The sequence below is a fragment of the Artibeus jamaicensis genome, unplaced genomic scaffold (assembly GCF_021234435.1).
Source record: "Artibeus jamaicensis isolate MK-2021 breed Jamaican fruit bat unplaced genomic scaffold, CSHL_Jam_final contig_685, whole genome shotgun sequence".
Taxonomy (NCBI): domain Eukaryota; kingdom Metazoa; phylum Chordata; class Mammalia; order Chiroptera; family Phyllostomidae; genus Artibeus; species Artibeus jamaicensis.
In genome coordinates this window covers 2,759,239-2,785,391 of record NW_026521924.1, presented here as the reverse complement: position 1 = coordinate 2,785,391, position 26,153 = coordinate 2,759,239, and the positions used below count along the sequence as shown (strand labels likewise).

Sequence of the window (26,153 nt, the reverse complement as noted above, 5' to 3'; positions counted from 1 at the left end):
TGGCTGCTGGGATGTTCCAAATGACTAAATCTTTATGCTTGAATAAGTATGTATGGACTTTGGGAACTCACTCGATTATCTCACTTCAACATTTATTGAGAGCCTGTTGTTTGCCAAGGAGGTGACAATTCAGCAAGATGTAGAAGGTTGAAGTGGAATTCCACAAACAGGTGTGTAGGAGAGTTGCAAAGTGAGATGGACATACCAAACACTCAGAATGGAAAGTTACCCTTTGAGTTCAGTTTTAGATCATTTGCTGTAACAGCTCAAAGTATAAAGTGGGAAGAGGGGGCTGTAGAGAAAAGCAAGGGTCTAATCATAAGTCTTGACCATGGTAGTCCCTTCAGCTGTAGATAATGAGGGAGGGGCACTTGAAGTGGTTAATTTTGTACTTTGCATTTTAGAGGGAATAGTCTAGTATCATTGTGAGTGATGAATTGGAGAGAGGTAAAATATGGGGCTTGAATCCCAGGTACATAAGTCTGAGGTAGTGGTTTAAATCCACAAAACTAAGTCCCAGACTCAAATTATTAGGTCAGGCAGGTAAAATGAATGGGGAGTAGCAGTGATAGAAGGCTTAGATGGGCAGGCTCTGTGGTGAAAGTCAAGTCAGCATCTATTCCCTTTTCCCCACCAACTAATCCACGTTCAAAATTTAAATACTGAATAAAACACCCTTAAAATGGTAATTTTTGGTTATAGTGCTGACTGAGAGGAGGTTGCAGTGCTGACCGAGATAAAATGGTTTGGGAAGTAGAATTTCTGTCTTGAGAGACTGCGTGGTGGTTATTACCCACTTAGGCAAGGAGATGTAGGAAGAATCACTTTTGGTGAAAAGCTAGGAGTCAGGCTTGGACATGTTGGATTTGAGATGCTTATATAACATTCAAGTAGCGATAGGTAATGTACAGTTGTCAGAGTTAGACCAGAGAATGGAATTTGGAAAGCCCTCTATATATTAGAGGGAAAATTCTCTAAGGAAAAAGTCATGGGAATAGAAGAGGGTTGTGGATGGAAACCCAAGTTCTAAACTTTAACAATGGCCAGTGAGAGGACTGACTGCTGTTCATGGTAAAAGTAAGTTTTGTGATTTGACTGTGTTAGAGACAGGAATCAGAATTCCCAAAACCAAGTTTGTTTAGTTGTGCCACAGAGAGGTGCAGAAACAAAGATTTCAAAGATTCATTCTGGTTTGTCACAGAGTAGCCACTGGCAGATTTATCTAGAGCAATGTCTCTGGGGCCAGAACCTGGGAAACTGAATTTTGGAGTGACTATGAGGTGAGAAAGCCTAAACAATTATTCTCCTTCAGAAAAATGTTTGCTCTGCTTTTGCCATTTTTAAAGGCATTTATCAAAGGTTAATTTCACAATTTAATGATCTAATTATAGGCTACCTATGTGAATATGGAATAAATTAATTTTATTAATATATATAAACTGACAAAAGTTCTAAGAATATAAAGTTAGATGTGATTGTTTTTAAACTGGAAAGTTCTTTTAACAGTTACTTTATAAAATAAGTCTTTGTATTTATAGGTTTATTTATAAAGAAATAATATTTATTTACATTATATTAATATTAATATATATTAATATTATATTAATCTGTGAAACTCCAAGGAAATTTTTTTCTACACATTTTATGGTAAAAAAGAAACCTCTGTGCATTTATTTTAGAATGCTTTAAACATTCTAAAAATTAACTGACCATCTGAAAACACTTCCATTTTGGTAGTTAAAAATGGGCTTAAACGTTGAACTAACTTTTAGTTTTACCCTAGACCTTTTTTTCCCTTATTGATTTGTTACTTATAGTCTTTGCAATGCCGCCCTCTAGTGATAGCTTCCCCAAATTCATTGATTAACTTGAAAGTGTCCAGTCTCTCTTTTGACTCCATGGGTCCCTTGCCACAGCACATATGGTTTGGTATCTTATTACATCTCAGTTGAGGGAGGGAGGGAGGGAGGGAGGGAGGGAGTGTGTGTGTGTGTGTGTTTTGTAGCCAGTTAGACTTCTTATTCTCCTTCAGTGTTATTAAGGAAAGATCAGGAGCTTTGGGGCCAAAATTTTGGATGTGAATTTTTACACTTCCATTTATCAGACTGTGTGTGTGTTGGGTAAGTTATATGTCCAGTGTTGTCCTGAGGAGTGAATGAAAACATTTTTTTAAGGCTCCTGACACAGAAAACAGAATTTTACATGTTCCAGCTCACTCTTCCAACCATCTTCTCCCCTTCCTCATTGACCAAGCTAGGGGTCAGTTCTCTTTTTTCCCTCCTCTAAGTTCTCTTGTTATTAAGCATCTCTCTATATTGTAGTTATCTATTTACATATCTTTGTTATATAACTTGTAGAAGCTAGGAATCATGTTTGGCTCATGCAAATTTGTACTTAGTGTTAAGCATATACTCCAATACATACAGAATCCTCATTAGATATTTATTAAACGACTAAATAAATTAATGACTGAAAAAATGAATACTACTTCTAAATAGGAATTCTGGAGCATGTTACAGAAGTTTTTCTGGTATGCAGATTGCAAATGGATACTACATGATATAATTAGACTTTGACCCTGGCCCTTTATAGAGGTATTTATTTGATAATTTTTTAACTCCTATAGTTTTTGCTTTTTAGGTTTTTGATAATATGATTATTTGTTTTTATTCTTAAAAGTTGATTTCATCTAGTTAAAAATTTTATTAGTAAGCAGTTGTACATAGTATTTTCTTATAATATTTGATTTTTCCTTATCTGGTTAAACTCAGTTTAGTATTAGCGTTTTTTTCTTTAAAATATTTAATTAGATCAGAAGTGTGTGCATTTTCTTGGTATTTTTGAAACACGGGGATTATTTTGAATTCTGTTTTTCTACTCCAAAAATACATAATTTTATTGTAGTTTAATTTGCATCTCCGATGGCTAGTGATGCTGAGCATCTTTTTATATGGCTCTGGGCCCTCTTTATGTCCTCTTTGGAGAAATGTCTGTTCAGGTCTTTTGCCCATTTTTTAATTGGGTTGTTTGTCTTCCTGCAGTGGAGTAGTGTGAGTTTTTTTTATATATTTTGGAGATTAAATCCTTGTCCAAGGTACCATTGGCAAATATGTTTTCCCATACAGTTGGTTCTCTTTTTATTTTAATGCTGTTTTCTTTAGCCATGCAGAAGTTTTTTTATTTTGATGAGATCCCATATGTTTATGTTTTCTCTTATGTCCCTCGCTCTAGGGGACATATTGGTGGAAATATTGCTGTGTGGAATATCTGAGATTTTCCTGCCTATGTTTTCCTCTAGCACTTTTATGGTATCACGACTTCTAGTTAAGTCTTTTATCCACCTTGAATTTATTTTTGTGTATGTTGTAAATTGGTGATTTTCATTATTTTACATGTAGCTGTGCAGATCTCCCAGTACCATTTTTTGAAGAGGCTGTTTTACTCCATTTTATGCTTCGGCCCCTTTGTCAAATATTTAGTTGACTGTAGGGACTTTGGTTTATTTTTGGGCTCTCTATTCTGTTCCATTGGTCTATGTGTCTGTTCTTATGCCAGTACGAGGCTGCTTTGATTACAGTGGTCTTGTAATACAGTTTGAGATCAGGTATTATGATCCCTCCTACTTTTTTCTTTCTCAAAATTGCTGCAGCTATTTGGGGTTGTTTATAGTTACATGCAAATTTTGAAATGTTCTATGTCTGTGAAATATGTCATTAGTACTTAAATAGGTATTGCATTGAATCTGTAAATTGCTTTGGGTAGTATGGAAATTTTGATGATGTTAATTCTTCCAATCCATGAGAAATTAAGGAAGACATGAATAAATGGCATATGCTTCCATTTATTTGTGTCTCCCTTAATTTCTTTCTTCAGTATTATGTAATTTTCTGAGTACAGGTCTTTTACATCCTTGGTTAGGTTTATTACTAGGAACTTTAGATACAAATTAAAACCACAATGAGAAAGCAATTCACACTGGTAATAATGGCCAGCATAAACAAAGCAACAAACAACAAATGTTGGAGAGGATGTGGAGAAAAGGGAACCCTGGTACACTGTTGGTGGGAATGCAGACTGTTGCAGCCACTGTGGAAGACAGTGTGGAATTTCCTCAGAAAACTAAAAATGGAACTGCCTTTTGACCAGGTAATTCCACTACTAGGATTATATCCTAAGGACCCTGGAACGCCAATTCAAAAGAACCTATATATCCTAATGTTCAGAGCAGCACAATTTACAATAGCCAAGTGTTGGAAGCAGCCTAGGTGCCCATCAGTAAATGAGTGGATCAAAAAACTATGGTACATTTACACAATGGAATACTATGCAGCAGAAAGAAAGAAGGAGCTCCTACCCTTTGCAATAGCATGGATGGAACTGGAAAGCATTATGCTGAGTGAAATAAGCCAGGTGATAAGGGACAAATACTATATGATCTCACCTTTAAGTGGAACAATCAACAAGACAAACAAGCCAGAGACATTGAAATGAACAAACTGACAGTAACCAGAGGGGAGGTGGGAGAGGATAATGGGGGAAAGGTTTTCAGGAACAACTATACAGGACGCATGGCCAAAGCCAAGGGGAGGATGGGATTAGGGGAGGGAGGTGGGGATGGCTGGGATTGGGGTGGAGGGATGGGAAAATGTAGACAACTGTATTTGAACAAGAATAAAATAAAAAGAGCCCCCAAACACATAGTTTTATCTATATTTCTGCTTCTAAGTTTTTGTAATTATTTAATGGTCCCATTTATTTCTTTGTGAAAACTTTTATTACTCTGAATTTACTTCTAAGTATATGTTTAACCAAGTCCCTTATGGTTTGATATATGTATGAGGGCTGTTCACAAGGTATCCAGCTATGTAATATGAAAAATGGAGACATTTATTCAAAAAGATGCAAGATACAAGAAACATTGTTTATAGGACAATGACACCTCAGTCTCCTTCAAAGCATGCCCCTGTGGACCTCACACAGTTCTCCCAATCACCACCAGCTGCCTGGTTATATTTTCCTGAATGTCATCGACAGTCTGAAATCTCTTCCCTTCCAAAGGTGATTTTAGTTTGAGGAAAAGAGAGAAGCCTCAGAGTGCCAGATTTGGGCTGTAGAGGGTCTGAGTCACCTAGGTGAGTTGATGTTTTGCCACAAACTCTGCACAAGATGTGATGCATGAGTGGCCACATTGTTGTGATGAAGCTGCCAATCACCAACTGCCCATATCGGAATAGTTTCTGCATAGGGATGTTCAAGCTTAATGCAAAATTTGATACAATTTCACTGCTGTACTCAGTCATTTTGAATGCAACAGCCACACAGTACACATGCACACTCAGCAGTGTCTATCATCCCCACTAACTAGTAAGGTGAAGTTGTCATTGTTCCTGCATGTTCATTCGAGTACACATTCCTTGGCTGCCAGTTTTGTCCATATGTGTAAACTCTTCTCATTATATTAACAATGCCTGGATGTTTTGGTACAGACCTTGTATACTAGCTTTGTTGTATTCTAAGTGTTCAATAAATGCAGCTGCAATTTCCTTCTTGACCTAAGAGTTATTCAATGGGATATTTTAAAATTATTAAATGCATGTGTGTGTTTAAACAATTTCTAGTTTTATTATAATGTGATCAGAGAATAGGCACTTACAATATCTATTTCTTGAGATTTTGTTCTTATGATACATATGAGATTAGTATTTAAAATGTTCCCTAGGATATGGACAATGGTGTGGGGATTGCCTGAGGGAGTGGGGAGTGCTGGGTGGAGGAGGTAGAGGGGGAGACATTGGGATAACGGTAATAGCATAATCAATAAAATTATTTTTAAAAAGTTGAAAAAGAAGTTCCCTAGGCATTGAGAAAGAAGTTGAATTCTCCATAGGGTTTAAGTTCTGTATACTTATTTATTGACTTTATTACATATATTCAAATCCCTTTAATAATTTGACTGATTCAATTGTCATATACTTAGGAAAATTATATTAAATTTTTGAATTGTTGTTGGGTGCTTGTAATTTTTCTCATTGTTTCCAATATGTTTCATTGCTGTGTTATTTGATGCTTAAAAATTTATACTTGATATCTTCATGGTGCATTGTTTTACTTTTTATCAATTAAAAATAATCTTTTAAATAAAATGTTGCTAGTCATTTGGATATCCATATAGGGAAAAAAATTAAACTTGATCTCTGCTTCCCTCTTTGCACATTTAATTGAAGGTCTAAGTGCAAAGGAAAACAATGAAGCCTCTAGAGGACAATATAAGACAATATTTTTATTATCTTATGGTAGGAAAATATTTTAAATAGGACACAAAACTTAATAACATAAAGGAAAGGATTGATAAACTAGATCCAAATTAAGATAAGCTGACAAGTTAAGTTGGACAAAGTTAATAACCTTTGTCAAGAGACCAATAAAAGTAAAAAGTAAACCAAAGGACAATAGAAGATATTTTACTTGTCATACCTATACATGACAAAGGGCTTTTGTATCCATATTGGGTAGAGAAATTCTGTTAGTCAATGTGAAAAAGACATACTACCCAGTGGAAAAATGGGGAAGAGACTTGAATAGGCATTTCAAAAAAGGGGATACTTTGGTGGCTAATAAATGTGTGAAAAACTGCTCAACTTATCATTTGCCAGGGAAATACTAATTAAAACAATAAGGAGATACTATTGCAACACTCACTAGAATGGCTACAACAAAAAGACTGATAATAACCAAGTGTCAGAATGTGGATAGAAGTGAATCGCTGCTGCTGTAAATTGGGAAAATCACTTGAAAATTCTGGCAGTATCTATTAAAGCTGTGTTTACACAGATATACCAGGTATGGCAAAAGTAGGTTGACAGTTGTTTGTATAGAAAATAATACAATAATAAGTAATACAAGAATAAACATGTTTCAAGTACTCAACAACTGTAGACCGACTTTTGCCATACCCTGTATAGAGGTACTAGATAGCTCAGCAATCTCAGTAGGAATTTAGGCAGATGTTTACTAAAAGACAAGTACAGTCATATTCAAAGGAGCATTATTTGTGTTAGTTAAAACCTGGAAACAATCTTCATCAACAGGAAAATGGCATAATCAATATTATACAGTAATGAGTAGAGCAATGAAAATGCACAAATTGTACCTTTATGTAACAACAAAGAAGTTACATGAATCATTATGTCCATTGAAAGACACCAGGCATAAAAGAATACATATTGTGTTTGGTTCCACAGATATATAAGATTTAAAAGTGGCCAAGCCTAATCTAGGAATTTGACCTCAGGGTAGTGGTTACTTTTGTGGAGGAGGAAGGGATAGTAATTTGGAAATGGTATTAAGGTAACTTCTTGATGGTTCATGGAACCTTAACTTCTTAATGTTCTATTTCTTGATGTATGTGGTGATTACATGGGTATAACTGATTTTTGAAATAATTCAATGAGTTGTATAATTTATGGTATGATTTCTATGCTTTTTTGGATGCATGTTATACTTCAATAAGAACATTTAAATTATAGGAAATAAAAAATGTTGCTTTAGTGCAAAGATACTATTAATATCAAAATAATGGTAGAAAATCAATACAAGTTAGCCACAATTTGATCACCTATTGAAAATTTCAATAAATAGCATTCTCTTTCAGTTATTTGCTTTTGTGTTCTTATATTCAATCCCAACTCTTTCATAGTCCTGTTCTATATCACTGGGTACATTCAAAACAAAGGAAAGCATTTTTTCATGAATTCTATTCTGAATTTGTTTTTTTTTTTTAAGATTTTATTTATTTATCTTTAGAGAGGAGGGGAAAGAGAGAAGGAGAGAAACATCAGTGTGTGGTTGCCTCTCGTGAGTCCCCTGCTAGGAACTGGCCTGCAACCCAGGCATGTGCCCTGACTGGGAATCGAACCACGATCGTGTGGTTTGCAGGCCTGCGCTCAATCCACTGAGCTATGCCAGCCAGGGCCTGAATTTGTTTTTATTTTCATTTGCCAGTTACATCTTTTTTTCTTTTATTTGCCTTTTATGGAATTTTCACCAATTTTAAGGGTCTTTGTGTTTTACAAGTGAATTTTTATTTGTTGCATTCATAATCATAAATGTTTTTAAATTTTTATGGTTTATTGCTATTGTTATACAGAATGTTTTCTTTGTGTGTGTAGATTAAACTTAATTTTTAATTTGTCTGAAAATTATCTTTAAATTTTCTGAATATTTGAATCTGTATTTTTCTAGTTATCAGTATCAAAAATAAATAAAACAATTTCACTTTGCCTTCATTCTTTCTCTCTGGCCTGTCTTTTATGATGTAGTTTATGGCTCAGATTACATTTTGTTTAATTATTTTTTGGCATTTTGTTTAATCTCAAGAGTTAATCATTGAGACTTACCTTCTGTTTTATAACCATTTTTACAATCATTAATTTATGTACTCAAAAATTTGTTAAGCACACCTGCTAAACATGAGTAAATAAGAATATTAATGAACATGTTAGATGGGGGCCCCTGATCTCAGGAGGCTTTAGATTCTTTGCATCAGATGGTCAATAAATAAGTGAATAAGATAACTTTATATTTTGGAGCCTAGTATGAAGGAAATAAATAGGGTGAAGTGATAGAGAATGAGAGGCTGCAGTTGGGACCGATGCCATGTTAGAGAGATTGGTCAGAGAATGCCTTTGGGAAACAATGACATTAAGCTGAGACTTGAAAACAAGAAAGTACATAGGTCTGGGTTAAGAGCAGCCCAGGCTGAGGGTAGCCAGTGCCCTGATAAAATAAAAAGTTTTGTCTTTTGAAAAAATTTTATTCAGCATTACTTTTTACCTTCTGTCAGACATTGTAGTAAGTATTTATGACATACATAGTCATGAACAAATAAAATAAAGTTTCTACTTTCAAAGCACTTGTGTTTTACCTGGGACAAATAGATCAATAAAGAATTTCAAACTGGTAAGTGCTGTGAAGAAGATAAAATGGGTAAGATGCTGAATGAGGAGAGGGGACCATTTTAGGATAGTGAAGGTTTTCTAAGGAGGTGATGTTTGAGTGAATGAATAAAAAAAAGTTCCATTCATATGAAAATCTATGGGAAGAGCATGTAAGGCAGGGTTTCAGTTGTGTTGGAGCAAAGTTACTGGGCTGAAGAAGGTGACTGAGGTAGAATTGTATAGGACCTTATGTGCTATGGTAAGGAGCTTACACTTTATTTCAAGTACAGTAAGAAAGTATACATTCAATTGCTGTAACAAAAGATCTCCACTTACAGGGCCTCAAGCAAAATAGAATTTTCTCTCTGATGTAGCAACTTTGTTCAGAGGCAATAGCAGTTCCACAGTGTTGTCTAAGAACCCTTGTTCTTTGTGTTTTGGTCTTTATGCATCTGATAAAGTGTTACTCTTATCTGTGTGGTCCAAGCCATATTACCATCTGCATGTTCATGTCTCTGACTTTGGAAAGAGGGACTGAAGAGCTGGCAATTTCTTTTTAAAGTGTAGCTTCTACTTTGATTTCATTAGTTATTACTTAATCATATAGTCAACATTGGTAACCTGGAGGTTTGAAAGTACAGTCCCTACCTGTTTGGCCTCATACCCTGACAAAACTTGTGTATATGTGTGGGTTATACTAAACAGAAGAAATGGATAACAGATATTCAGGAATGATTAGTAATTTCTGTCATGAAGCCATCGAAGTGTTTTCAACAGTGGAGTAAACATTCATTTTTAAAAAGATTACTCTCATTTTCCTAAGAGAATATTGTGGGAGGTGGAGATGATAACAAATGAAAATGGGACTAATTAGTTCATGTGAGTGGTTTATAATGACCTAGGCCAGGTAGAAGCAAGGAAAATGGAGAGAAGTAGGTGGATATGAGATATATTTTAGAAGTAGAAGGATTTGTTGCTGAAGTCTAGATCTCAGGACATATGGGCTGTAGATAATCAGTTCGGGAGCCATTAATCCAAATGGGGTAACCAATATAGAAGTTAGGAGGAAATATGTGGTTAGAATTCAAACAAACAAACAGACTTCATCTGAAATGAATTGCTGTTTTTAGAGGACAGCTAAGTTTCAGTGATGTCCAGAAAGTCAAGGAAACATTCAATGACTAGGCTAAGGATGTAGTTGAGATTTCCAATCTCTCATTTGAAATGTAATAAATTATTTTCAAAGTCACTTTTAAAAATATTTTATTGTATTTTCTTTTTGATTTCTAATTATTGAATACTTTCCACTAAATATATCGCCCCAATTGGGACTAAATATATAAACTTGTTTTAAGGTGGGTGAGTATTAAAAAAACAAAGAGGAGGAGTTCCAGAGGACATGCATGATGGTAATACTTGAGACTTAGATGGAGGATGGAGGGAATTGTAATCATCATGTACTAGAAGGAGAATCTGCATATTTTTCTTTGAGTAGTTTCAGTGTCTACTACCTGCTCACTTAAACCATGGTATTATCCTCTTAGATATTGTCACATATTTATATCCTGGCTTTTTTAAGTAGTGATTTGGTGTGTGTATAGGGGGTGTATACAATGAATTCATTGCATACAGTCTTTGTTTTGAAAATTTAATAACCCATATCTCACTGATTCTAATATTTGGATTAGTTGACAGAGTTTTAACTATCTAAGATTTATATTTGTATTTAGGTGCCTGGTATTTTAATAATATAGCCACGAGAATATTACTATCATTTGGCAATTCTTATAAATAAATAAAATACTATTAAAAGAAAGATAGGAAATTATATATTTTACATGCATGTTACTTTAAAGCTCTCACATTGTGTGTTTTATCTCATTACTTATATATTTATATACACCATGGAAGTATGAATATTGTCAGCATTCTCACACTGAAAAATGTTACATTTAAAATTTTTTCTTCTTGATACTTCTAATATTTTTGCTTGCAGATACACTATTTATTTCATGTTTTGAAGAATCTACTGAAAGAAGTTGGATGTAAAGTCTGTTGCTGAGAAATTCTTTTTAATTTTTATTAGTTATTTGAGTTGTTAGGTTTTTCAAGTTCTTTTGAAAAATTGCATGTATTGTTGTTCAAGTAGAGTTGTCTCCATTTTCCCACCACCATTTTTCCCACCTCTCTACCCCTACAAAATAAAATAAAATGTCAAATTCAACTACTTTACTTTGAAAGGATTAAAAACATTGAAATGGAGAACCAAAAGTAATCAAAGCATATTGAAATGTAATAAATTATTTTCAGAGTCACTTTTAAAATATTTTATTGTTTTCTTTTTTGATTTCTAATTATTGAATACTTTCCACTAAATATATTACCCCAATTGGGACTAAATATATAAACTTGTTTTAAGGTGGGTGAGTATGTAAAAAACAAAGAACCCCCAAAAATCTGGTAAAGGTTGCTCAGTTAAAGCCCCCTGTTTGCCATTTTTAGAAAATGACCTAACTTAAAAAAAATTTTAAATGCATTTAAAGACGTGAAAAGATACAAAAGTAATCTCTAATGTATTTTGTCAAGATAACCTAAAAAGTCATGTGTTTTTTTAAGTTTGATTTTTGTTGTATGTGTTTTCTCCTTTAGGGCTGATGCTTCTAGTAGAGGTTGGTGATTTGCAAATGTGAATATGATTTTACACATCAGTAGTGGAGGAAAAGGTTGAGGGAGTTCTGGTCCAGAGTTTTACAGTGTTTATTTTCCTTATAATCTAGAATTGCAGATTTCATAATTTTCCTTAAAGTCTGAAAATATATAACCTCAAAAGTAGTGATCATGTGTATAGTTATGGAATTTATCATTCCAACATGTAAAGCATAGCTAGGAGTTACATATTCTTCCAGGTTTGTGACAACACGGAGAACACATTGTGAGTCAGTAAGTTAATAGCTTTTACTTTGTATGAATGTTACATGTAGTTTTAGAAAGTCTGTTTGGTTTCCAGTATTATTTTAAAAATCATGTCAGTGTCTTGGCTTGATGCTCAGTTGATTGTAGCATTGTCCTATAACCAAAAGGTTGCCAGTTTGACTCCTGGTCAGGGCACATATCTAGGTTGAGGATTCAGTCCCTAGTCAGGGTGCATATGGGAGGCAATTAATCAATGTTTCACTCTCACATTGATGTTTCTCTCTCTCTTCTCCCCCACCCCCCCTTTCTCTCTAAAATCCATAAAACATCATTGGGTAAAGATTAAAATTTCTTTTAAAAAACTGTCAGTGATTTTATATATAAAATAATCAGTTAAAGTATCCGTCATCTAATGTACTTAAGAATCACCTTAAATCTTGCTAAAAAAGATGGCTTCAGTCCTATTCCCAGAGATTTGCCTTGTTCTACAGAACATACTTCATGAAACTACCTTGAAAATTAAATAGTGAAAAAGTAAAAGTTTTGGAAATCAGTGATTTGTGAGGCAGAAAATTAAAATATATCTAAGTTATTAGCATTTTTGCTTAGCAATTTATATCAGTTTAACAAGGTTTTTGGTATCGTTCTCTATGATATTTAAAGTCATTAGCCTTGCTTTTAAAAATATTGTTTGTATTAGGTTTGTTTTCTTTTATTTATGTTTCAGTTTTCCTTTCTTTATTCTAGTAAGTGTTTGAGTATCTTCAGTGTGTCAGTCATTGTGGTAGGAATCTGTAAAGACTCAAATATGAGGGTCCATTGCTCTCTCTTTGTCGCAGACCCATGAATCCTTCCATGATGGCCTCCCAAGTGATTATGTCTAGCCTAGGTTGTCCCTCTCCGAGGACTCATACCCACCATGGACATTGACCATGCTTTGGGGGCAGGGGAAGAAGCAGAAGCAGTGCTTGCTGCCAGAGACTAGCTTTGTCTCCTGTGGCCTGCATTCCAGAGGTCGCCCACTTAGCCTTGGGGGGCAGACACAGTTCCTGAAATGAGGCAGGGAGGTTCCCAACAGAAAAGAATTCACAAAACATCTAACATTTGTACTAGCTATTAAGAGGTGAGTAGGAGTTTGTCAAGGGGATGCAAGGGAGTGGTATTTGGGTTACTGAGAACATTTGCAAAGACATAGAAGCATTGAAGAGGCTGGTTTGTTTAGAGAGCAGAGTGATGGGTAGTTGTGGAAAATGAAGTTGATAAGATAGGGTAAGAGACACTATATTTTGATTTAATTTGTTTTAATTTTTAACTTAATATACCAGGGCAGTTGCAGTATCAAGTGGAGACTGTCAGGAGGAGAAAATAAATTTGGGATGTTTTAAAAGTAGAATTGGTAATATGTAAAAACTACTTGGACATGTGTTAGGAGAGTTAAAATTGAACTAAAGTTAGAGAAATTGGAACAACTAACTGAAAGAGTTAATGACAATGCAGAATCCAGCAAATCTTACTTCAAAAATTTTCAACCATGTTTGGGTAAATAGGGAACTTCTAATCCAATGGCTTTTTTTAGGCCTTATCTTTTTTCGTTTCTTTTTAAAAAATATTTTTTGAGGTATAATTGACAAATAAAACTGTAAGATATTTAAAGTGTATGACATGACGATTTGATATAGGTACACATTGTGTTCCCTCAATTGCCTTAGCCTTTTAAAAGTCACCCAGAATATGAACACTTCCTTTCTCTTCTCTCACAGTCTAAAGCCATGTGCATTTGTGTTTCCCCCACACCCCTAGGCAAAAAAAGCAGGGTGATCTTGCAGTCTTCATCAAAACCCTGTGTGTGGCTTGGTAATTCTGTTTCAAGAGAAACAGAATTTCTGTTGAAAACAGAAATAATCGGGGATGAGTTCAAATATTAATAAGTAAATAAAGGTCTTCAGATACTATTTTTAACAAAAATGGGAAATGATGTAAATGCTTTCACAAAGGGATTGGTTAGACAGATTATGGTATATCTATTTGATCAGTAAGTTAAGGAAAGGTTGGACTGTTGTAACAAAGAGACCTATCAATGATTTCATGGATTAATGAAAATTGAATTTTATTTTTTTCTTTACAGCAGAATTTTCAAGTCAGATGGAAGTTTTACTCCATGTGTTCATTCAGGGACAGAGATTCTATCTTATTTCTTTACCATCTCATGGGGCATTATGGTCTAAGCTCAGTTGTAGGCGCATCCATATTTTGGTTTTATTGAAATTGTAATTGCTAAGGTCACCAGTGATGACATAATTGTTATATCTAATGAGATGTTTGTAGTCCTCTATTACTTTTCTGTGACATTTGAAGGTCCTGGTAACTTGTTTATTAAACTTTCTCCTCCATAGGATTCTGCTGATTTCTCTCCTGTCTCTGTATTTGTTCATTGTGTCTTTTTCACATTCTTTCCCTTTGTCTTACCTACAAAGGTTAGTGTTCTCCAGTATTCTGTTTTGGCTGATTTTCATTTCAACCCATGACGTTCTCAGCCAGGGCCCTTACCCATGATGATATCTTTCAAATCCACATTTCTAGCCTGAAAACCTTTTTCTTTCTTTCTTTTTTTTTTTTAGCACCAAGACCTGTACATATAGCACCTTTACTTAAATATTCTGCAGGATGTGTAAACTTAAGGTACTTAAGACTTACTTACCTTTCTTACTAAACTGGCTCTTCCACTGCATTGCCTCTCATAGCCACCAAATCACAAGCAGAAAGTCAACCTCAGCAATTTCCTTTCCTTCCTCCTCCAGTGAGAACCCTCACACTCTGTTAAATATTTCTCTTGAGGATTTTTGCTACATATGCCTTTTCCTGCCTTCATTTTCATAGTCTAGTTTAAGTTAAGAATATTTTAAGAGCTTCCTTGGAGATCTATGCTTCTGTTAGGTTCCCTTCCAATTGTACTTGTTGATTAAATAGGTCATTGATTTTTTCCTGTTAATATTTAGGGGCAGCAGCTGTGTGTTTAAATTGTGTAAATCTGGTACAGTACTAAGTGCAATTCAGCTGTTAATAACTAAATCATATTAATGATGATAAATTAAATGGAGAGATCTGGTGAATAGAGATAAGCCAAGATTAGTAATGATATTAATTAATTATTACCACAATGTTTAAAGAATCCTGGGATAAAATTAAATACTTATTATTTTTGTGAAAATTCTATTTTATTATCAATAATTATTATAGCCTTAAAAGTTATGCTTTCACAACAGGGAGGATGTTGGTCAGTGTATCTTATATAAAATTCAGTTAATAAAGTTTGTTTCTCCTTATGTGTCTTCATGTTATTAGAGTGTTAATGTATGTTTGATTAAATTTTTGTTGCTGTTACTATAGTATTGTATTGTATTTCTACCTCATAAAATGGATCAGTATCTCCAAACTGGTTTATCTATGCCTAAAAAAGAGGTGAAATAGTAACAATAGTAACTTAAATGCCAGAACTCAGAATAAATGTAAATAATAAAGAGTTCCAGTATAAATAGAAGATGTATTGGGATACAAGCATCTGTAAGTTTGAAGATTTTGCATAAAAAAGATAAAATGAAAATAGAAGATACATAACTAATATCTGCAGATTTGATTTTACTGGGTAGTCCTTTAATCTCTGGTATATGATGTTATAAAACTTTGTCAAATACATGTAGCAGAAAACTACTGGGGCCTTTGCAATATTTTCAAAGTATGGTAACCACTCTGGTGAACCAATTAATTTTGTTTTCAAGGCAAAACCAAATAATGATTTTTATTGGGGGTGGGGGCTTGACATTGCTCTATTTTGCAACTAAAGGGAAAGGTAGGACCTAAACAACAGACACCTCATTTAGAGTTGGACTGTTTGAAATAAAAATAGGTAAATGAGACCCTGTGTAGCTTGTTGATTAAGAGCATGGGCTGCCTGGGTTCAAATCCCAGGCTTATACTTACCATCACTGTGTACTTTGTCAAATCACCTTATTTCTGTAGGCCTCAGCTTTCTTCCCTACACAGAAGGAATATCAGTAATATGTAGTAGACAGATTTGTTATGAGGATTACAGGAGCAAACATTCGCAAACATTAAAACAGGGGTGTCAAACTCATTTTCACCAGGGGCCACATCAGCTTCATGGTTGCTTTCAAAGGGCTGAAATAATTTTAGGACTGTATAAATGTAACTACTTCTTAACTGTTAAGGAGTTGAAATTACATTCGGCCCTTTGAAAACAACCATGAGGCTGATGTGGCCCCCTGTAAAAATGAGTTTGATACCACTGCATTAATTAGAACATCACCTGAAACATAATAAATGTTATACAAGTCTTAGTTAAATAAATAAACCAGAACTAAAAAATGTCTGTTAGAAGACATGTTTTTTACAAAGATGAGATTATGACTCAGACAAATGTAAAATGAAAATTTATCAACAATTTTATTTAACTCTGGTTGAATTAAAAAAACACACATTTATAGGCAGTAAGGAACTCTGAAATGAAATATACAAATAACTGCAAATTGTCCACAGGACAACATCAGCTCCATTCAGGAGAACATAATTTATTTGCATTTCTCTGGATAAGAATCATTTTCAAAGTTATTTGTTTTCTACAATTTACAGAAATATGAAATATCATGTAGACAAAGAAAGGTAGAGGTCACATTGATGCATAAACTAGACAGGATACTCACTAATCTTTTTTCCCTCATGTATTTTCACAATTTTTCCGACATGTCAGACTATTACAAGCAATTATAAAACCAATGCAAAGTTAATAACATGTTATCCTCAGGGTAGGAAGTGAAAGGAAGTATTACTTTTTTAAACTTTTGAATGTCACATAATATTAACAAAGATTCTTTTTAAAAAATGTAGGCAGATTTCTCTAAGTCTTTTCTTTGTGAGACCTGCATAGCCCAGTTTTAGCAAGAATTCTGCTAAGTCAATTTACAGAGAGTGTCTTTACCCTGGCTATCTGATCATCTTCAATATCTGGTCTCAGAAGCCTTTCTCTTCACTCCTGATTGATTGGGGATTGTTGAGTAGGACTCCTGAGGCAGTGTGCTGGGTGACAGTTAATTGAAGCACAATAGGGACAGATTTATAATCTTAAGATTCTAAGATTAAGATCTTGATGTGCTGCAAGAATTTTTAAAACATGCAATATCTGACTATTTAGTCAGGGGCACTGACCTTTTTTCTCTTAAATTGTCAAATTAAAAAAATGACAACAGCTGTCACAGTAGCTTTCTGGTGTGAATGAATCAAAATTATATCTATGTCTTTAAAAATGTTTTATTGTTATTCTGTTACAGATGTTTCAATTTTCCCCCTTTGTCCTTCTTTGCCCAGCCTGTACTCTATCTCCACAGTTAGTCCCCACACTGTTGTACATGTCTGTGGGTCATTCATACAAGTTATTTGAACAGTCCCTTCCTTTTCTTTGTACCATTAGCCCCCTCTCCCCACTCTTCTGGTCACTGTCAGTCTGTTCTGTGTTTCTATGCCTCTCATTCTATTGTGTTGTTAGTTTATTTTTGTTCATTAGGTTCCTCTTATAGGTGAGATCATAGGTGAGTCTTTCACTGCCTGGCTTATTTCATTTACCATAGTATTATTCAGTTCCATTGATGTGTTTTGAAGGGTAGGAGTTCCTTCTTTCTTTTTGCTGCATAGTATTCTGTTGTATTAATGTGCCACAGTTTTTTGATCCACTCATTTACTGATGGGCACTTAGGCTGTTTCTAACACTTGGCTATTGTAAATAGCGCTGCTATGAACATAGGGATGCATAGGTTCTTTTGAATTGGTTTTTCAGGATTCTTAGGGTATATTTCCAGCAGTGGAATCACTGAGTCAAAAGGCAGTTCCATTTTTAGTTTTCTGAGGAAATTCCATACTGTTTTCCACAATGGCTGTACCAGTCTGCATTCCCACCAACAATGTACTAGGGTTACTTTTCTCCACAACCTTGCCAGCACTTCTTGTTTGTTGATTTATTAATAATGGTCATTCTGACAGGTGTGAGGTGATATCTCATTGTGGTTTTAATTTGCATCTCTCTGATGGCTAGTGATGTTGAGCATCTTTTCATGTGTCTCTGGGCCCTATGTATGTCCTCCTTGGAGAAGTGTCTCTTCGGGTTCTTTGTCCATTTTTTAAAAATTGGATTATTTGTCTTCCTGGTGATGTGTCATATGAGTTCTTTATATATTTTGGAGATCAAACCCTTGTCCATTATATCACTGGCAAATATGTTCTACCATATGGTCAGTTCCCTTTTCATTTTAATGATGTTTTCTTTAGCTGTGGAGAAGCTTTTTAATTTGATGGAGTCCCATTTGTTTATTTTTTCCTTTGTTTTCCTTGCCCTAGGAGATATATTGGCAAAAATATTGCTATGTGGTATATCTGAAATTTTACTGCCTATGCTTTCCTCTAGTACTTTTATGGTCTCAGAACTTATATTTAGGTCTTTTATGCACAAAATTATACTTATATTTTTGTAAGATTGTAAAAAGTATATTTTTTGGTGTGCTGCAGATATTTAGTAATTAGTTAATGTGTGTTGTGAGATGAAAAGGTTAAAAATTGCTACTATAAAACAAAGGGTACTGATGGTTAAAAATTATAATTAATATATATGAAACTACTAAAGGTAATAAATGTGAAGAGAAGCAACTTTGTGTGCCAAGTTTGTGATGAATGAAGGATTTTGCTTGTTGTGTTAAGGTAAAGAGTCTTTTTGTCCTAAATCAAGGGGAAAAAAAGATCACTGATTATTCCAGTATAGGAAAGAGGAAAATAATAGGATAAAACCTGAATGGATAGAGAGAGTTATCGAAGGTGTGAAGAAGAGAATTTTTTATGTGATCAAGTTGGTTAAAATTGAATGGATTTATTTATTAAGTTTTTTTTAAATGAACCCAATGAGGTGCTGATGCAAAATTAGAGTTAGGTTTTTGTTTTCTCTGTTATAATGATAAAGATTCTTTGGGTTATTGTTCTGTTCTTTTTTTAATTTTTAAAAATTTATTTTCAATTACAGTTCACATGTACTAGTATATCGGTTTCAGGTGTACAACATACTGATTAGACATTTGTAAGTTATCTCCTTGATAAGTCTAGTGTCCATCTGATAACATGCATAGTTATTATAATAATATTGACTATATATCCTATGCTATATTCTATATCCCCCATAACTATTTTTGTAACTGGCAATTTGTTCTTCTTAATTTTTTTCACCCATTTTCTCCAAACCTCCTCTTATCTGGCCACCATAATTTTTCCTCTATGAGTTTTAGTTTTGTTTGTTCATTTATTTTGATTTTTAGATTCCACTTATAAGTAAAATAATATGGTATTTGTCTTTCTGTGATTCATTTTACTTACCATAATACCTTCTATGTCCATCCATGTTGTTGCAAATTGTAAGATTTCTTTCTTTTTTTATGGCTGATAGATACTTCAAAGTATATATACACCACATCTTAGGTCTGTTCTTAGTAAGAGATTGTAAAAGATTTAAAATAATAGGCCCAAAAAAGCCTACATTTTGTCAAAGTAATTTTCTGTGTTTTATGTTGTCTCTATTATATCTGTTTAGGAGAACCAAAGTATTATTTTACAGTAATCTATAATCCTATTTAATCAGGTGTTCAAACCCATTAACATTTTTTTGACAACTTCCTCAAATCAAATCTTAAATGAAATCTTGATTTAAAACTGAAATTGATATTTCCCAGAGCACTCCTGGAAAATCTCAAAACTCAATTGTATCACTTTATAAAAAAGTAATATTAAAAATAATTTTGTTTAGTTGATATGTTAAATTGCATGGGAAACATTGTCAAATAAGAAGTGATGTTTAACCTTCCCTAGGTTGTATTTGTATGGCTACATATTATTAATATTGATATTTCAAAAATTATATGAAGCTAATAGAAATTTGCCAGAGCCTTTTTTGTCCATGATATGTCCTGGTGTAATCTTACCTATTATAATTCTAGTTGTTTAAGCATTGTATGTCACAGGAATAATCAAATTCCTCATCGATTGCTTCATTTTTATAATGAACTGCCCTCAGATCTTTAACCATGGCTATTTTATGTCTTTTGTCATCCATGGGTAGTTTTTGTTACACTCTGATTTTTCCCTGAAAGCTGTGGAAATCAGCTACAGAAAAGAGTAGTTTGTCTTCAGCAAAAAAAGTGACTATTTCAGAGATCCATGGACAGGACCCTGACAGGTACTCTGGGGTACCTACAGATTGCTTAATATAATTGTTGGTTTAATGGAGTAAGAAAAATATGTGGTTTTTTTGTCTTGTCATTTTAATACATTAAATAGTGCTAGGACAAAAAGAGTTAATTACATGAAACTGAATGAACTACTTAGGAGTGATTATGATTTTTATGGTTATTATTTTGGGAGATTGCTGGTTATTTAATGATTTATTTAAGGAATCCCATTTCTCTTTTCCCAAGCTGTCTTTAACTCATGACAGTTTAGGAGATTTGTACTTTAGTAAATAGAAATAAATTTTTTTCCCTACTGATCTCTTGAGAATTCAGAAACTTTTGAGTATTCTTGTTTTCGTGGTGACCAAATTATTTGTAAAGTTCAATAAGAATCTTGTAATGGGACATAATTGAAAAAATTGGTTGTATAACCAAGGCTTTCACTGAGAGGTTATATTTGAGAATGATATATAGAATCAGATATTATCAGACAGTTAAGGAACTAAGGTTGACTTTATAGAGCTAATGCTTACAAAGCCCTTTTGGAAAAAAAAAGAAACAGTCTTATACTTGGGTTCTTGGCCTTACCGATGAGTATGGACGTTCACTTTCTGGCAAACCCAGAAACTTTAAGGGTATTTTGGGAAACTTGAGTAGAAGAATTCACCCAAATATATGGGTATTGCAGGCTCAATCTAGTGGTGAGTTCTTTGCTTGGTTTTCTAGTGAGAAGTTTTAAAAAGTCTTGTCTGAGGTTCTTTATTAAAAGTTGCAGGAAAGCAAACTCAAAAGCCCTAAGTGGTCAATTACCATTCTTGCTGCACTTACATAAATAATTAGGCCAACTCTAATGACACCAGATTTACTCTGTAAACAAGACTAAAAAAGGAGGGTGATGCTAGAGAAACATTTTATGTTTCTGTGGAAAACTATAGTGTACCCCTGTATGTTATTAAATTCCAGTTCTATTTATTGTCTTGAACATTTTGTCAATTCTAGTTTCCTTTAGTATTTGGCTACAACTCTTAAAAATGTTTTGAATTTTTTCTTCTCTCCTTATTTGGCGTCACTGAGAAGTAAAACTGCCTTTTTCTGAAGCCCTGCAAGCTGAAACTGGATGACCTGATATAAACTTCAAAAAAATCACCACAATGGATCATATATGGTCAGTCTTATGCCTGCCATTGTGTGGGCCCTTCAGAAAATTCTCTAACACATCTGATGCCATCACCAAGGGCCTTCAAAATGTGAAAGATGCTTCTACCCCAACATAAAGAAATCTTCTTAACTGTTGGCCCTCTGGACTCATAAACTGAGTTTATAGTCAGTTCCATCCATTAATCTTTATTTTTATTTTTCTAATCTATGCTTATTTTTATTCTAGTCTTTTTTTATAGACATTCTCCTCCCTAAATGTCTGATTGCTCACACTTCCTATCCATATCCTCTACTATACCAAGTCTCAATTGTTGGTTTAGTTGGTCCTTAATGAACAAAGGGCAACATAATGAGAAATGGACTTACATTGATCAAAGGAAAGAAAAATGCCTCTTCTTTCCTTGAATGAGAGGACAGATTGACAAAGATTCTCTTCTTAACTAAACTTTAGTGAGATTCCACTAAACCCTTTTCTGGAGTTGGTCCCATCCTTGCCAGACCTGCATAGTCTAGTTTTAGCAAGAATTCTTCCGAATCAGCTTAGAGAGAATCCCCACCCTTGATTTCTAATCACTCAGTATCGGATGAAATTCCATACCCTCCTTCATCCCTCTGGTTATATCTGATCACCCTGGCCTGCCTGCAGCAAGAATACTGTTTGTTTAACCACAATTTCTCTCTGTCCCCAGTGTTTCCTCTTAGTAATTTTCCTTCCATTGATCCCTATTTTTTTCCTTGGCTATAAATCCCCACTTATTCTTGCTGTATTTCTTACTGAGCCCAGTTCTATACTGAGGCCTCTTTCCCCCTATTGTAGTCATTTTTGAATAAAATCTGTTTTTACCACTTCATTGTCTATCTATTTTTAAAAAATAATATCAACAGTATACGATCTGGAAGAACAATTTTTATCATGTATATATACTGATAGATATTTCAACTTGCAGTTGGAGAAAGCTGGTGATATACAAAATGTGAATTGGTGCTTTGTGTACATATAGAATGCTTGGGAGGAAATGACAGTTGCCAATGTTCTGTCCTATTTATTATTGAAGACCCAGGTTATGGGAAATATAGTTTGGGATCAGGGTTGATGAAACCCAGTTGTGTGAAAAGGAAGGCAGTGCATTGATATTCAAATAAAAGAAGTGGCCTCCAGTTTTTGTATTGTTGTATTTATAGAAACGGTGGTCATAAATATTCCATTTGGTTTTGGTTTATTCAAAGAACTACTAATAATTATTAATGTTGTAAGTTGTAGCTTTTGAGTGCATTCCTGACTTTTTGATGAATCATGTAAGGAATTGGGCAGTAAGTATAAGTCTGGTTATGATGAAAAAAGGTGGTCATGTGAATTTTTAAAATAAGAGATAAAAATATTTGTTTCTTTTTAAATATATTATATTGATTATGCTGTTATAATTGTTCCATGTTTTTTTCTCTGCTTTATTCCCCTCTGTCTTGCATGTCCCTTCCCACCAGTATTCTCCCCACTTAGTTCATGTCCATGGGTTGTACATATAAAGTCTTGGGCTTCTCCATTTCCTATACTGTTCTTAACCTCCCTCTGTCTGCTTTGTAGCTACCATTTATGTTTTTTATTCCTTGTACTTTTCACCCATTCTACCCCCCCCACTGTTAACACTCCATGTAATCTCTATTTCTGTGATGCTGTTCCTGTTCTAGTTGTTTGCTTAGTTTGCTTTTGTTTCTGTTTTTTTTAGAATCAGTTGTTGATAGTTATAAGTTTGTTGTCTTTTATTGCTCATATTTTTTATCTTTTTCTTAGGTAAGTCCCTGTAATATTTCATATAATAAGGGCTTGGTGATGATGAACCCCTTTAACTTGACCTTATCTTGGAAGCACCTTTATCTGCCCTTCCATTCTAAATGATAGCTTTGCTGGGTGGAGTATGCTTGGATGTAGGTCCTTGCCTTCATGACTTGGAATACTTCTTTCCAGCCCCTTCTTGCTTGTAAGGTCTCTTTTGAGAAATCTGCTGACAGTCTGATGGGAACTTCTTTGTAGGTGACTCTCCCCTTATCTCTTGCTGCTTCTAGGGTCCTCTCCTTCATTTTAATCTTGGCTAATGTAATTATGATGTGCCTTGGTATGTTCCTTCTTGGGTCCAAGTTGTTTGGGACTCTCTGAGCTTCCTGGATTTCCTGGAAGTCAATTTCCTTTGCCAGATTGGGGAAGTTCTCCTTCATTATTTTTTCAAATAGTTTTCAACTTCTTACTCTTCCTCTTCTCCTTCTGGCACCCCTATGATTCAGATGTTGGAATGTTTAAAGTTGTCTCAGAGGTTCCTAAGCCTCTCCTTATTTTTTTTGAATTCTTGTTTCTTCATTCTGTTCTTGTTGAACATTTATTTCTTCTTTTTGTGGCAAATTGTTGATTTGAGTTATGGTTTCCTTCCTTTCACGGTTGGTTCCCTGTATATTTTTCTTTATTTCACTTTTCATAGTCTTCACTTTTTTCTCTATTTTGTGACCACACTCAACCATTTCTGTGAGAATCCTGGTTACCAGTGTTTTGAACTCTGCATCTGATAGGTTGGCTGTCTCTTCATTGTTAGTTCTATTTTTGGAGTTTTGTTCTTTTCTTTCATCTGGGCCATATTTCTTTGTCTTGGTGTACCTGTTATGTTGTAAGGGGTGGATCTTTAGCATTTGGCCAGGGTGAGGTGACCCAGTTTGCTGCATTGTGATGCTGTATGTGGGGGAGGGGTCAGAGTGGGCACAATACCATTTGCTTGGCTCTCACCCTCTTTCAGTCACTTCCCTGCTACCCACAAGCAGATTGGGCCCTTCTGGTCCTGATTCCCAGGTGAGTGGGTTTGTGTGCATTCTAGGACCTTATGGGTCTCTTCAATGAACTCTCCTGTGAGGCTGGCAGTTTCTCCTACCATCACAACTTCCACAGAATTTTATAGCCGGAGGCTTTGAGGCTTTATTTCCCTGTGCAGGAACCCTGGGTTGTATGGTCTGTCTTGTTCCCCAGTTGTTCCTTCCAGTTTATCTGCACACAAATGCAGGATTGCCTGCTCTGCCAACTGCTACCTTGCTGTGATTCTTCTCTGCCTTGGCTGCTCATCTCCCCACTTCCTGCCAGTCTGAATGAATGTTTCTTCTTTAACTCCTTGGTTGTCCCATACAGTTTGATGTTTCTGGCATTTCTGGTTATTGTTTTTTAAATTTGTTGTTGTTTTTCTTTTGTTTGTGCACATAGGCAACGTATATCTACCTATGCCTCCAGCTTGGCCAGAAGTCAGTGCTGATAATTCTAATAAGACCTTTTTTTGTAATTTACCTGATTGTCACACCAAGTAGTATATTTATTCAATACAGTATGTTCAATTGCTTGAACATTTATTTAATCTCAAAATACCCCATTTTTAAATTTGCAAATGAGAAATTATGATTTCTTTTAAGAAAACTGAATTGTGGTAAAAATGATTAATCTTTGATGCTTTGCAATACCAATATTTAACTTTTTGAGAAAGAAATATATATGATTTATTGTCACATATGTTTAAAAGTCACATTACTCCAAATGCAATATTATATACATAACGTTTCAGGAAAAAATGAAACATTTTTCAGAACTAAATATGACTAGAGGCCCTGGCCAGGTAGCTCAGTTGCCAGGTAGCTCAGAGGCCAGGAGAGTCATCCTGATATGCCCAGGCTGCAGGTTCAATCCCTGGTCAGAGCACATGTCAGAATCAACCAATGAGTGCATAAAGAAGTGGAACAACAAATGAGTGTTTCTCTCCCTCTCTCTCTCCTCTTCCTATCTCTCTTTAAAACAAACAAAATAAATAAATGCAACTGGAGAATGGCTTAAGAATCCTTAATTCTTCCTCCCAAGTTGAGAGCTTTAACGTTTTGTTTTGTTTGTGACATACTTATAAATTTAATGAATGGTAGAGTTCTGAAGCTCTTCATCAGTGAGAAGTCTTCATAATTTCTAGATTCAAATGGTCCAAATACCCAGAATTTTTTTGACAAAAGCACCAAATATTTGTTGTCATCCAACAATCTTTAATTGGGAAACAGGACTTTATACTTACTTTGATAAAAGTAGTAAGAGTAGAATCTGGTTGGATTTTGAATTCAAGGTCTTTAAAATTTATTTATTTATTTATTTATTTATTTATTTATATTTAGAGAGAGAGGAAGGGAAGGAGAAAGAGTGGAAGAGAAATATTAATGTGTGGTTTCCTCTCATGTGTCCCCTACTGGGGACCTGGTCTGCAACCCAGGCATATGCCCTGACTGGGAATCGAACTGGAAACCCTTTGCTTCACAGGCCCATGCTCAATCCACTGAGCTACACCAGCCAGGGCCGAATTCACGAATTCAAGGTCTTCTGGTTCCAGGTCTTTGTCATTGAGCCAGTCACTGGCAGCTTGGTAAGAGCACAAAAAATCCAGTCTCTTTCACCAATAGGGAATACTTAATAATGATAATAATAACAAATATATCGATATTTGATTAAAAACAACTTTTCTTTGGCTATGTGGGCCCAAAGACAATTTAAGTGACTGGTGACCTGTCACCTCTAGTCACTGAGATTCCTCAAAATTTCATGTTCACCTGAGTGTGATAGTTAATTAATAGCATTATCTTTCCTATGGCAAGATTTGCACAGTTCATAGATACTTTAAAAAGTTGGCATTTATAGTCAGTTTAAAAGTTATATTAAAAAGCTTTTTAAGCATATCTTTTTAATATATTTTAAAATATTAGTTTTATATAGCTTTCTTTAATATGTCTTAACATTATATTACTATTTGTTAAAAATAAATGAAAATTCAAGTTTGAGTATTTCTCTAAAACATTTAAAAATATGCCATGTTTTAGAATGTAA

The 26,153-nt window shown here is 34.5% G+C and overlaps 1 protein-coding gene across 1 annotated transcript in view; it reads left to right on the top strand.

Annotated features, from left to right (window-relative positions):
* The window catches only part of MACROD2 (mono-ADP ribosylhydrolase 2), a 2,162,759-nt gene that overhangs the window by 47,346 nt on the left and 2,089,260 nt on the right, over nucleotides 1-26,153 (top strand). The window lies entirely within an intron of this gene.